General features: G+C 38.3%; 1 long non-coding RNA gene across 1 annotated transcript in view; it reads left to right on the forward strand.

Moving 5' to 3' along the window:
• The first annotated feature begins 1249 nt into the window (after positions 1–1249).
• LOC138041298 (uncharacterized) overlaps positions 1250–11681 on the forward strand; it is a 12928-nt gene continuing 2496 nt past the window's right edge. Inside the window, exons 1-4 of the long non-coding RNA XR_011130791.1 lie at positions 1250–2280; positions 6014–6180; positions 6914–7868; positions 8733–8837. This is a non-coding gene — a long non-coding RNA (uncharacterized lncRNA). The remainder of the gene's footprint in view (positions 2281–6013; positions 6181–6913; positions 7869–8732; positions 8838–11681) is intronic.

Genomic DNA, 11681 nt, shown 5'->3' on the forward strand with positions numbered 1-11681 from the left:
GCGTATGAGAAGGCACCATGGGTACCAAAGCAAAGACTTCTAGCAAAAGGAGTCGTTAAACAGTGTTATGGTTATCGCCGTTTCCGAGTTAAGGCCATTTACAGACCATATCCTGGAAACCTCCCGTAGTGGTCACTGTCGCCGGACCGATTAAGTACCGGGTGTCTGAAAAGAAAGAAGGAAAAGCATATATAATCCTCTATGCTTGCAGTCTCACAAGAGCTCTCTACTTGGAAATCAGCATTCAGCAACACTATGGAGACGAGTGAATTTTTGAGAAGTTTTTGACATACAACGCCAAGACATTCGCCGCCCCAGCAAGATGATTAAAGCAAGTCCAAAACGATATCACTACTTGTCCACTAAAAACATAAAATTGCAATTTAATCTGACCCGTGCCCCCGGGTGGGGCAGTTTGAGCGCTTGGTTGGCTTGGTGAAGCAAGCTCTAACCAAAACCATTGGACATGGTAAACTTACCTAAGACGAGCTCGAAAATGTTCTTCTAGATGTGGAAGTCACCCCAAACAACCGCACGTTAGATTATGTGGAACATGATGTCCAGCTACCTTTGATTGCACCAAATAGTATGCAATTCATTGGAACCAGCATCCTACCAGAAAGGGAACCACATCGCGATTCTTGGTATCTTCTTAAACGGATCAAGTACTTTAGAAAATGCAAAGACCACATGTGGAAACGGTGGATCAACGAATACTTAAGAGACTTTCATGAGCGACAAAATATGAAACATCATGGCAAAGAAGTCACCTTGGCTCTAGGTGACGTAGTCAGAATCTTTTCTGAAAATCAAGGCAAAGGGAATTGGCCGCTTAGAAAAATAGAAGCCCTCTACAATGGCCGAGACTCAGTGGTTAGAGGGGCAAGGCTAAGAGCCGAAAGTGGCCACATCGAAAGACTACTGAACCACCTGTATCCCTTGGAGCTATCTTGTGATCGCACAACTACGACGCCACAAGAGCAGCTCGACCCCTAGGATCCAGAGTTCAGACCCACCCGTGACGCAGCAGTAGCAGCGGGCTCGAGGGTTTGAATGCATGATATTGCAAGTCATGAACAGACGGACTGAACAATGAGCAATTGCTAAACTCTCTTATAACTTTACTTTTTGTTTTATGTAAAGAATATAACTTTGTTTTGTTCGCTTAGTTTAAGTTCGGTCTCCAGGAAGATAACATATATCTCCTTAACGTAGACATATGGGGAGAGGATGTCGGAAATTTGCAGTAATCATTTATTTATAAACGTGACTTTAGCTCCGTACTTATTGTAGACGATATGATTTAAGAAACGGTCGAGTGATATGTGACACAGGCAAATTAGACAGCCATGAACTTTGAAGTAAAATTTAAGCTAGTTGATAAGAAAACAATTGCACTTGCATTGGGGAGATCGAGCTTGTGTTCTCTTGCGATCAGTGCGGGAAATCATTATTAAAACTATTTAATCGAGATTTTGTGAGTGTGCTGCTTAACTAGCTAACTGTGGAAGCAATCCCAACAGTTGATGCTTTCCTTTCAATATCATGTTCGTTGATCGTAATCTGAAGTTGCCAGTTGCCTTGAAAACTCTTTACTTAACTTTAGGATGGATTTGTTTTGAGTCTTTTCGTGTTTAAGGACGGCCTTGAGCTACTTGTTTGAAGTTGTTTCCTTAATAATAATGTTAATAATAATAATAATAATAATAATAATAATAATAATAATAATAATATTATTATTATTATTATTATTAATCAACCTTATTAACAAATTCAAAGAAAAATCTTTAATTTACAATAATAATAATCATACAATAGTGAATCATTTAACATGCATTATAAAAAAATTCCATTACACATGTGTCTTTCTCTTTGGTCTTAACATACTAGTTAACAGAAATCTATAAAAACTAAAAGGTTTCGTACTATACTTGACCATTATTTTAAAAAAAATTCCGTTACATATGTGTCTTTCTCTTTGGTCTTAGCATACTAATTAATAGAAATCTATAAAAACTAAAAGGTTTCGTACTATACTAGACCAGCTAGTAAGCACAGTTCTATACAATATATTGATTAAGAAAGTCCGGCAAGTCCTCTTTCAATTTCAAAATCAGTCTCATGAATGTTCCTTGCTAGTTTTCTGTTACCCCTAGAGCCTCTCAGGCATAAACGTGCCCCCCTCAGTAGAGCAAACGAGACTTTTGCCCGGATCCATGACACCGTCGTACTGTAGGTCTCGCCCTTCTTTATGGCCGAAAGCTCCGCAAGTCTGGCGTGGTATCTACAATCTTAGACAAAAACCTTGAAACACTTTCAACATTCTCGCACCGTTTTCGTCCCTCTCTCTTTTTCAATGTTGGTGTAGCCAGTCAAAGAGGAAAATGTCGCCTTAACACTGTCAAGGGGAAAGGGGTGTTTCAAGGATTTTTTGCGAGGATTGTGTGAGTTGCAAAAAGCCATCTGGTTGTCATTTATTGTTAAGTAAATTTCTTGACGGCGCTAGCTGGGAAGATCTTGCTGTAACGTTTGTTTTACGCAAGCTAGGAAAGATATGAATTGTCTAGATTTCGGTAGAAATAAATAGGAAATGTTATTTTAGGTCTTTAAAAATAACATTTGAATACAGCCTGGCCACAATAGTCACGGGTAGGAATTTTTTTTTGTTACTCAGACATAAAGGTTAAGTGTGATTAGTCACACAGTTCAATGAAAAAAGCAAGTATGGTGTACAATAGGAAAACCTCGGCGGAAGAACGAGCACTCATCAGATTTCTGTACATGGAAAGGAGGTATTCTCTGCGAGAAATTGCAGCAAAAGTGGACCGATCTGCAGCAACAGTAAGGAGAGTGCTAAAAGAATTTAACACTCCTTCAACGTATTCGCAAACTCACGGAAAGGTCACCCACCAAAGAAGAGGAAGGCCAAGAAAGTTGTCATCCAGAGAAGAGAGACTCCTTATAAGGGCTCTTCTCAAACTGAGGCGTACAGAAGGTAACTTTACTGCCAAGCGACTCATGAATGAGGCAAACATTTCGGAAAGTGATGTGTCAGTTCGCACTCTGGGAAGATTCTTAAATAGCAAAGGGTACTTTTATCTCCAAGCCCGGAAAAAAGGGCTGCTTACTAACAATGACAAGAGCTTACGCGTTGCATTTGCCAAAAAGGTGAGAGAAGAGTATGACAAGGAGATAATTATGGACTCATAAAAATGCTTTCTACTTGGACGGAGTTGCTTTTGCGCACAAGTCCAACCCGCTTGATCATGCACGAGCTCCTACTAGAAGGATCTATCGCAAAAAATCCGAAGGTCTCAACCAATTTTGCACCGCGAAAGGGAGTAAAGTTGGATCTGGAGGGAAGGTAGTCAAGTTTTTAGTGGCGATTTCATACAATGTAGGAGTTATTTTATGCCACGAATATGAACATATGACGGGAAATTTTTTTGCGTCTTTTATTGAAAACACTTTTGAGCAAATGTTTGTGCAATCAAAGAAAGGAAATACAAGACTCTTCATTCAAGACAATGACCCAAGCCAGAATTCAGCAGTCGCAAAGACTGCTTTGCAACAAGTGAGGGCAAAATTGCTTAAGATACCGCCACGCAGTCCTGATCTAAATCCAATAGAGAACATGTTTAAATCAGTCAGTGACAACTTGCATGACAGCGCTATTGAGGAACAATTAGAGCGAGAGAGTTTCACGCAATTCAAGGAAAGAGTGAAAAATACAATTGTTCAGTTTCCAGTAGCCAAAATAAAAAATTTAATAGAATCCATGGACAGGCGTATACAACTAATACTAGAAACACAAGGACAGAGACTAAAATATTAAGTATGTATCTTTATGTTTTCAGATAAATATAATGCAATTGACATTTACAAAATTATCCTATTGAATATTATATAATAATCACTGATAATAGTTTGGAACTACCATGTAATATTTATTACTTTGTATTTGGCAACAGATGTAAAAAAGGAAATCTGCAGTGTCTATGTACTGTGCATGTGTTTCCTTAGTCGAATCACGTGCGGTAAAGGTCACAACGGTTTACCGTTGTCAAAATAGAAGTTGGTCTGTTGACAATCTTATTTTATTACATGTCATGGTTAACCGTTGTGAAAAGGCTGAATTTCACGATGGCATTGAGGCTGTTCTTGAAAATTCATTTCAATTATAACTAATGTCTTCTACAAGGTGATTTTCAACCGAGAAATACGACTCAGGAATGCGATAAAAGGCAAAACCTAATGGTAAACCGTACGGTTTACCAGCGTTTGTTTACACTTTACACTCCGTCACCATCACGCAATACTGTAAAGTTGCATAATACGTTTATTGGAATATGCTGAGATTCGCCGATCCTTTGGTGGGAACTCGTTCAACACTTATCCCGAACTGTTGTCGTTACTGTTTGGGGACAGAATTAATTTGGCGAAACATTTTGGACAAGGCGGAACGTTTCTTTGCTCGCCGGGTGGACTCTGCGAAAAGGAGTTGAAGATTTTCCACCTTACCCGCATCATTTCGGTCTCCCGTTCATCTATGCAACCTCCCTTAATGAACACTAACTCATGCTTGCCTGAGCAGAATATCGGAGTGTCAGTGTCAAAGACAATGTCTTTAGCGTAGTGGCACTTCGGTGCTGGCAAATGAACTGTCTGCCCCTCCAACAGAAGAAGCATATCGTGCCAAGGCAAGACCTGTGGACTCCAGCGAAAGTCATTAAGAAAAATAACCTCGGCAGATTCAGCGCCAACCCAAGCAAAATTGCTAGTAGCGGGATTACTAAATGTATTGTAGATGACAGTCAACGGGTTTAGTAAAAAGGTCTTGCCACAATTGGCACTACCATAGATTAGAATATTTCGGTACTTGCCGCGTCTTTTCTCAAGTAGCTCACGCACAGCACTCTGAAAACTTCCACCTCTTAAATTATTGGGTGCGAGAGTATCCTCTGCAACTTCCAACCACTCTCCATTGCAGTTAGCGATACATGGACCTTCTAGAGCTTTTTGTAGTATGTCCATCCTTGTCATTAGTTTCCTTTTTAATTTTTCCTCTGCTTCCTCAATTTCCCATCCTACTTGTATGGCCTCGTCAACAACTTTACTTCCTCTGTTAGCGATGAATTGCGCTAAATCTTCCTTTCCCTCTTTCATCTGTCGAGAGGCTAGAGCAAGAAGCTCTAGCCTGGACTTTATTCTTTTTGCTACGACTAGCTTTGATACATCGAAAATACTGAGTCGAGGTGCCTTCCGTTTTCTGGTTTTCTTTGCTTTTCTCCTCGTTCCACCGCCCTCCGTTGTTGTCAGACTGGCCTCTTGTGTTCGAGGTGGGGCGCTGTTGACCAAATCTGGATGATTCATAGACTGAACATACTCGGGATCTTCTTTTGTTGTGTATCTCCAGGCGCTATAATAATTGGAGTGAACAGACGAAAAATTCACTTGAATGGAATGGTTGTCATCGAGATAATTTCGCACACGCAACCATCGGCGTGGATGCGACAGCTTTAATGCCATGTGGTAATGCGTTCCCCCTGAAGAATGCTGCTCTTGACTACAAACCCACTGCACGATATCAGCTAACCCGCTCCTTGTCTCATTGAATGCTTCCACCACCGTTCTAGCAAAACAATCTCTCGTTTGAAATTTTTCAAGATTGGCTTGACTGTAAGTAATTAAATACACGCTACGCACCTCGCGATGCAAAAGCCTCTCTCGCGATCCCACATGGAGGTCTTCTGAACATCCATTATCGTGCAAGTGTTCACTTCCCTGGTCACTTTCCTCCTCTGACGTTTCTTCAATACTCTCCTCATAACAGTTAAAATCTTCTTCAGAAGTTGCCATTATCAAAACAAAAATTTACTAGCGTTATAATCCTCTTCGCATTTTTACACAACAACAGCAACAACACATAATACCCACGCGTTGCCCTAACAATAACTTTTTAAGTCTCACTTTCATCTTCTGCGCATGCTCAAAGAAATTCCCGCCACTTCAGACTGTAGCACACTCTTCTCCCATTCCTCCCGTTATGCTGAATACTAGGGGAGTGAATGTCCCTTGCTCGACTTTGAGGATCCTTGAAGCATATTTGCGTTTTTTCTCATTTTCCTGTTTCTTGTACAACTGCTTCAGAGTAAGGTCCTTGTAGGAATCTGCATGGGGGTGGAAAACCCTAATGTCAAAATAATAATAATAATAATAATAATAATAATAATAATAATAATATTATTATTATTATTATTATTATTATCATTGTAAGAATTTCAGAATCTATTCTTGACTCCATTGATTATTAATCGTTACTTATAATTAAGCTAACTTCTTTGTTGTTGATTCTTCTATTAATTATCACCGAGTAACTAGGCGCACGAAGTTGAAATAATTAAAGTGACTTTATAAATTGACTAGTTGACTCGGCTGAAATGTACTAAGGAAGACAATGAAAAGGAAAAAGTCACTCCCTAAACATGGCAATTTGCTACAACAGTGTTTGGATGCGTAAGGCCCAAAAAATGAGAGAGATCAAATCAACGGGAGAAGGTAGAAGGTGGTTATTTCAGAGCCACTTTGAGAACAGCTGGAAGCGCCAAAAAACAGCGAAACAGAGAAACGTCGTGCTTCAAAACAGAATTTGGGTAGCTCAGGAAGCAAAAAGCGTTCAAAATTTGATAATATTATATTGAATGACAAGTGGTTATACTCCTATTCCCTCGACAGAATACAGACCAGTATTCATTGACCTTTCCACAGATGACGCTTACAGATGTATACATATGCATACATATTTAATCACTGGGGTAAGATGACTTAATAAATTGGTTTACAAAGGGAAATATCTATGTGTTATGATTGACGCATTTATATTTTCTCGGAGAAGATATCAGTTTTCCCTTAGAAGAATGCTTTACTTGAATTGTAGCCTGCGTAGCTGGCGATATTGTTGGCGCGAGAGGCAAATTAACGAGCGGCGAATTGGGTACTGCGGTCGACAGTGCAAGGGAAATTTTCTCCTTCAATTTACTCTCTGGAGAACCTAAAACATTACAGGCACCTTTGAGGGACGATGTCCGTAATGGACACCAAATCTCAGCTTCGTGAACTAAATTGTTGTTTGAGTATGCTGCGATATCGTCTGGGGTCGACCTCTTCAATACAGAATCAGTTAGAGGCAAATTAATTGTCTCCGAGCTAGCTTCATACATTCTGCAAGACTAAGTTGGCAACAGTTTTCCAATTCTCTTGCCAACTTGAGATCATTGATTTAGTTTTCTCGTCGAACGGAGTGAACACATCAACACGGGAACTTTCGATCAGAATTGAGTAGTTTAATTAGATACCAAATCGACATTCCGCCAGAGAGTGCTTGGTTTGAGGTGTGATGATTCCCTCGTTTGCATCGTCGATCGGTGGCTCTTCATTTTCCCCTTGATTTAAACAAGCTTTCGGTCGATAAAAGGATGTTTTTAAAATAATCTCCCAATTGCAATTTCACTGACATTACATTCACGTAATATACAGCAATCGTTCGCGGATTTACTTGACACTCTTCCTCATTTTACTTGCTTCTTGGGTGTATCTACCCTTTCCATACTTTCCCAATCAACATCTGTGTTTACTATCTCCGTGCATGCTGCTATTCAGTTTGGCGCCCAAATATATTGACACTTGTAATATACAACTTGGTTTCGCATTACAGCTTTACTCTGATTGGTTGTTTGTAATTGGATTCAAAGTGGGTGGCACTCAAAAAACTTAAGTTTACGGGCAGGCGGTATTTCACAGCGCCCCTCTCCCAATACCGCCAGCTAGGCAGGCTACTTGGATTGTACTGGTGATCATTTTTGTTTCAGGTAATGCAACTTGGTTTTATTTTGGTGTAGTCAATCCACGTTGATTGAAATTCCTTTGCAAGGTCTCGCTTTTACTCTTTAAAAAGTAATTTTGATCCCAGAAATCAGACTTCAAATCAAGCGACAGATATAAATGCTAGTTGGGATGGGCAATGAAAAGAGAAGGATTTCAAAGTAGACAGAACTGCAAAAGCAAATTATTTGTCGAAAGGCTGCACTACACTGGGTTACAGTGTAATGCTGACTGATTTAATTGCCTTTGTTTTTCGAAAAATATATGTCACACGAACAATACCCGAAGTTTCGGAAATTCTTGAAACTGCTGTTGAGGTTGCTGTTGAGCTGTTTCCGCCTTCTAAAATGCCAATATTTTCGGTTCATACTCTATTTTAACTTATTAACATTCCAAGCACTAATTATGCACAATCTAACATCAGTATGTAGCAAGCGGGAAGATAAAAACTGATAAGTACAGCTCACTTCAGAAAGCAAGTTCGATGCCCAATGTGGACTTCTGACACAGATACGATGCAATTCATACCCTAATTCTTCTGTTATGCTTAAGGTGAATTCCGGTTTAGCTGTCCCTCTGTTGTAAATAATGTTGCTCTGATTCCACACGAATGAGTAATCTTCCATCTTCAGAGTTTGACTTCTCCAACATCCTAGGACTGACTAAGTCATTCATTACAATTAATACGATAATCGTTTGAGAAAGGGGCACTGTCCTGCTAAATTTGCTGTTCTGAGGTCGTCTGGGTAAAAATCTAAATTAGTACTTTAGCTCACTCGTACAACATTCCTGAGAACCCACTGACAAGATATTAAATATATTTTATAGTTACCAAGGTCATTTTCTTGCAGAACGTTTTCTGTATGTGTTTCACCGGCCAAGTGTTTTTGAAACCTTTTGGACAATGATAACCATCTCGAATTTGACGTTTGTGAGGCTTTTGATGTTATATTCTGGTAAGTAAGATTTCTGTTCTGATAAGCTTAATATTGCATTATTTTTTTTCCTGTTTATCAATGTTTTTCTTGAAACCAGGCAACCAAGTAGTTCGCCTTTCTGTGCATAGCTGAGGTTCAGTTACAGAAACTGAATGATTCATTCAATAATAATATAATTATATGAACTCTAGCCTATATCCTGAATCGAGCACAAAACGTTTTATAAGTTGAGGAGACTGGAAATCAGAATTAAGGGAGATCATTTGAAGAGTTGGAATTTTACAGCCTTGGCTTAAACATAATATTTCGCAGAATTTACTCAATTAACTACGACACAAATGTTCGTTGCTGTTGACCTTTTTCATGCATTCTTACTTAATGTTCAATCCATCCCAGCGAGAAATGCCCCGTATGTTTTCCCAGGAATTATCGTCACCTGACGGTAACCTGGAGCTGAACTAATAGGGCCTCGTGATCAAATGAAAAACTGGAGCACTGCAATATTCTTTGTGAGATATTTTGAACACTGCAGGAAACAAAGGAGATTGCCATTGAATAGTCAGTGTTAATAATTTAAAGAGAAGAAATTGATAAATAAAACTGAGCAAACAACTGGAATAAAAGAAAGAATTTAATTTTGACGATGAAGATACAAGGAACCAGTATATTTTATCTGTACTTTTTTTACCAGAACGTTTTTGTTTCAAAGAGTTTTGGACTGTAATTAGATTTCTTAAACATATTGCAAATTAATGGTTACTTTAAATGGATACTTTAAAGGAAATGTACTATACATGTAATATATAATAATTTATTTATTTATTTATTTATTGATTTCATTTGTGGTTTAATAATATTGAACCCTCAACTTGTTTTGTTCGGAGATATTAGCAATTTTTCCTTTCTTAAAATTCGAAGCAAAATGAAGTCATTGTATTGTATTATTGTATTATAATAAAGTTTCTATGTAACGCACGCTCTCATTGGTTTAAACAGCGTGCTTTATGAGAGTACAAAGCACGGAACAAACGAAAGCTCACGCCATCATCCGCAGAAATGGCAGATGAATTTCGGAATTTTTCCTTGGGTATTATTGAAGCTGTCAGTTAAAGGCTTGCTCAGAAATTCTGTCAAGTGCTTTGGATGGAAGACCTCAGCCGTCGCCTGGTCCAGCAGTTCTTTCAAGCTCAGAAAGTCCTCACGCTCGAGTTCTTCATTTACAAAATTCCCAACAGGTTTTCAGACTCCAGCCTCAAGCAATGAACAGTTTGTTTTCCAATTGTCATGTCGGAAACGTGCAGGTTTTCATGGGCAACAATTCGGCCGGTTTTCACTGCACTTAATTATTTAGATCCTCTTTTTGCTGTTTTCTACGGACTGAAACCGAACAATTGTTTTTCTATAAAATCCGAATTTTGTGTGATTTCTGTCAAGCCACTTTCCAGTTGATTGATGTTTTGACAGGCCTTTGTTTCATTAACCAATCAAATAATTTTAAACATTCTTACAAGCGGTCTGATTGGTCCAAATTAGCGTGCTTTATCAGAGTATAAAGCACTGTGCTGTCGACACCTCAGTTCGCCACAAGCAGTGCGCGCTTTGAAAATAAAGTAGAATTTTTGAAGAAAATTACTTGTTCTTTATCATAAAACAAATAAAGGAGCCTTGGAAGAAGTAGGGAGAAACACTCGCCTATCGGCTCGTGTTTTCCCCTACACTTCTTTCGTGCTCTCACCGCTTCCTGCGTGCTTTACAACAGAACAGAGCACAGTCATGGCTTCTTTATTTGTTAATTGAAATTGCTTTTTGTTCAGACGCTAATTTAAAATTTCATTTGTCTAGCTAGATGTGACAAATTTATTCAGTCGATAAAGATATCAAATTAATGAAAAAAGTATTTTAAAAACATAAGACGTCATAATTTTAATATTTTTTATTTACTAGACGTTTTTTAATTACCATAACTGATATAATGATTGACGAAATTAAAAGTTAAAAAATGTAAGTATACAAAGAAAATTTAATTTTAAAAAATATTATGATGATAGTTAATGATAGTTGTTTAAATATAATAGTATATGTGCAAAAAAATTAAGCCCGTTGATTGACTGAGAGAACGCCAATTGATTCCAAACAGAGTGCAGAAAATGGCAATTAGTGCAGATAGTGGAAATGGGTGCAATAAATGTAAAATCTTTGAATGTAAACCATTAATAAGTATATGCATTATTTTTATCGTGCGATGTGGGATAAACAAGCAATTGTAATTTTTCTCAAAGACTTCAAATTGCATTCAAAATCATACGATTACCCATACAAACTAAGAATATAGGCTAAATCTTTCACGTTACTACCCTTAAAGAATTGCCAAAATCTGTGATTATTCAGTTGTGGGATGGATAGTTTAAAGGAAATGTTGTAATAAACGAGCGTGGTAATTACTGGGTTGCCAAAAACAATCGGAATCTGCGTTTCGTTTCTCTGTTCTTTTATTTATTTATTTTTTTTCCGTGTCATGATAAGTCTTTCCTGTCCCTCCCCTGCTAAGCAGTGTCTATGTGTGTAGAGCCTTCTGCGCGAGGGTACTAGAAATGCGTAGATGTTATCGGGTGGACACAGTAGAATATTTACTTAACCTGCAATGGCGTCGAAAGTCATTGTAAAGCGATTGGCGTTTTAATGGATCTTAACATACCCTTATGGAGCTCAATAATGGAAAGTCAATCGGATAAACAAGACAGGCTTTGAAAAATAAATATCTGGAATCTTCAAAGCGACGAGTGATGCTCTTCGACAACAATTGCATCTTTCGCCGTCGGACCATCAGATATCATCAAGTGAGCTTTTTTTTCTAATGTTCTT

Source organism: Montipora capricornis, chromosome 3 (genome assembly GCF_036669925.1).
Source record: "Montipora capricornis isolate CH-2021 chromosome 3, ASM3666992v2, whole genome shotgun sequence".
NCBI classification, from domain to species: Eukaryota; Metazoa; Cnidaria; class Anthozoa; order Scleractinia; family Acroporidae; genus Montipora; species Montipora capricornis.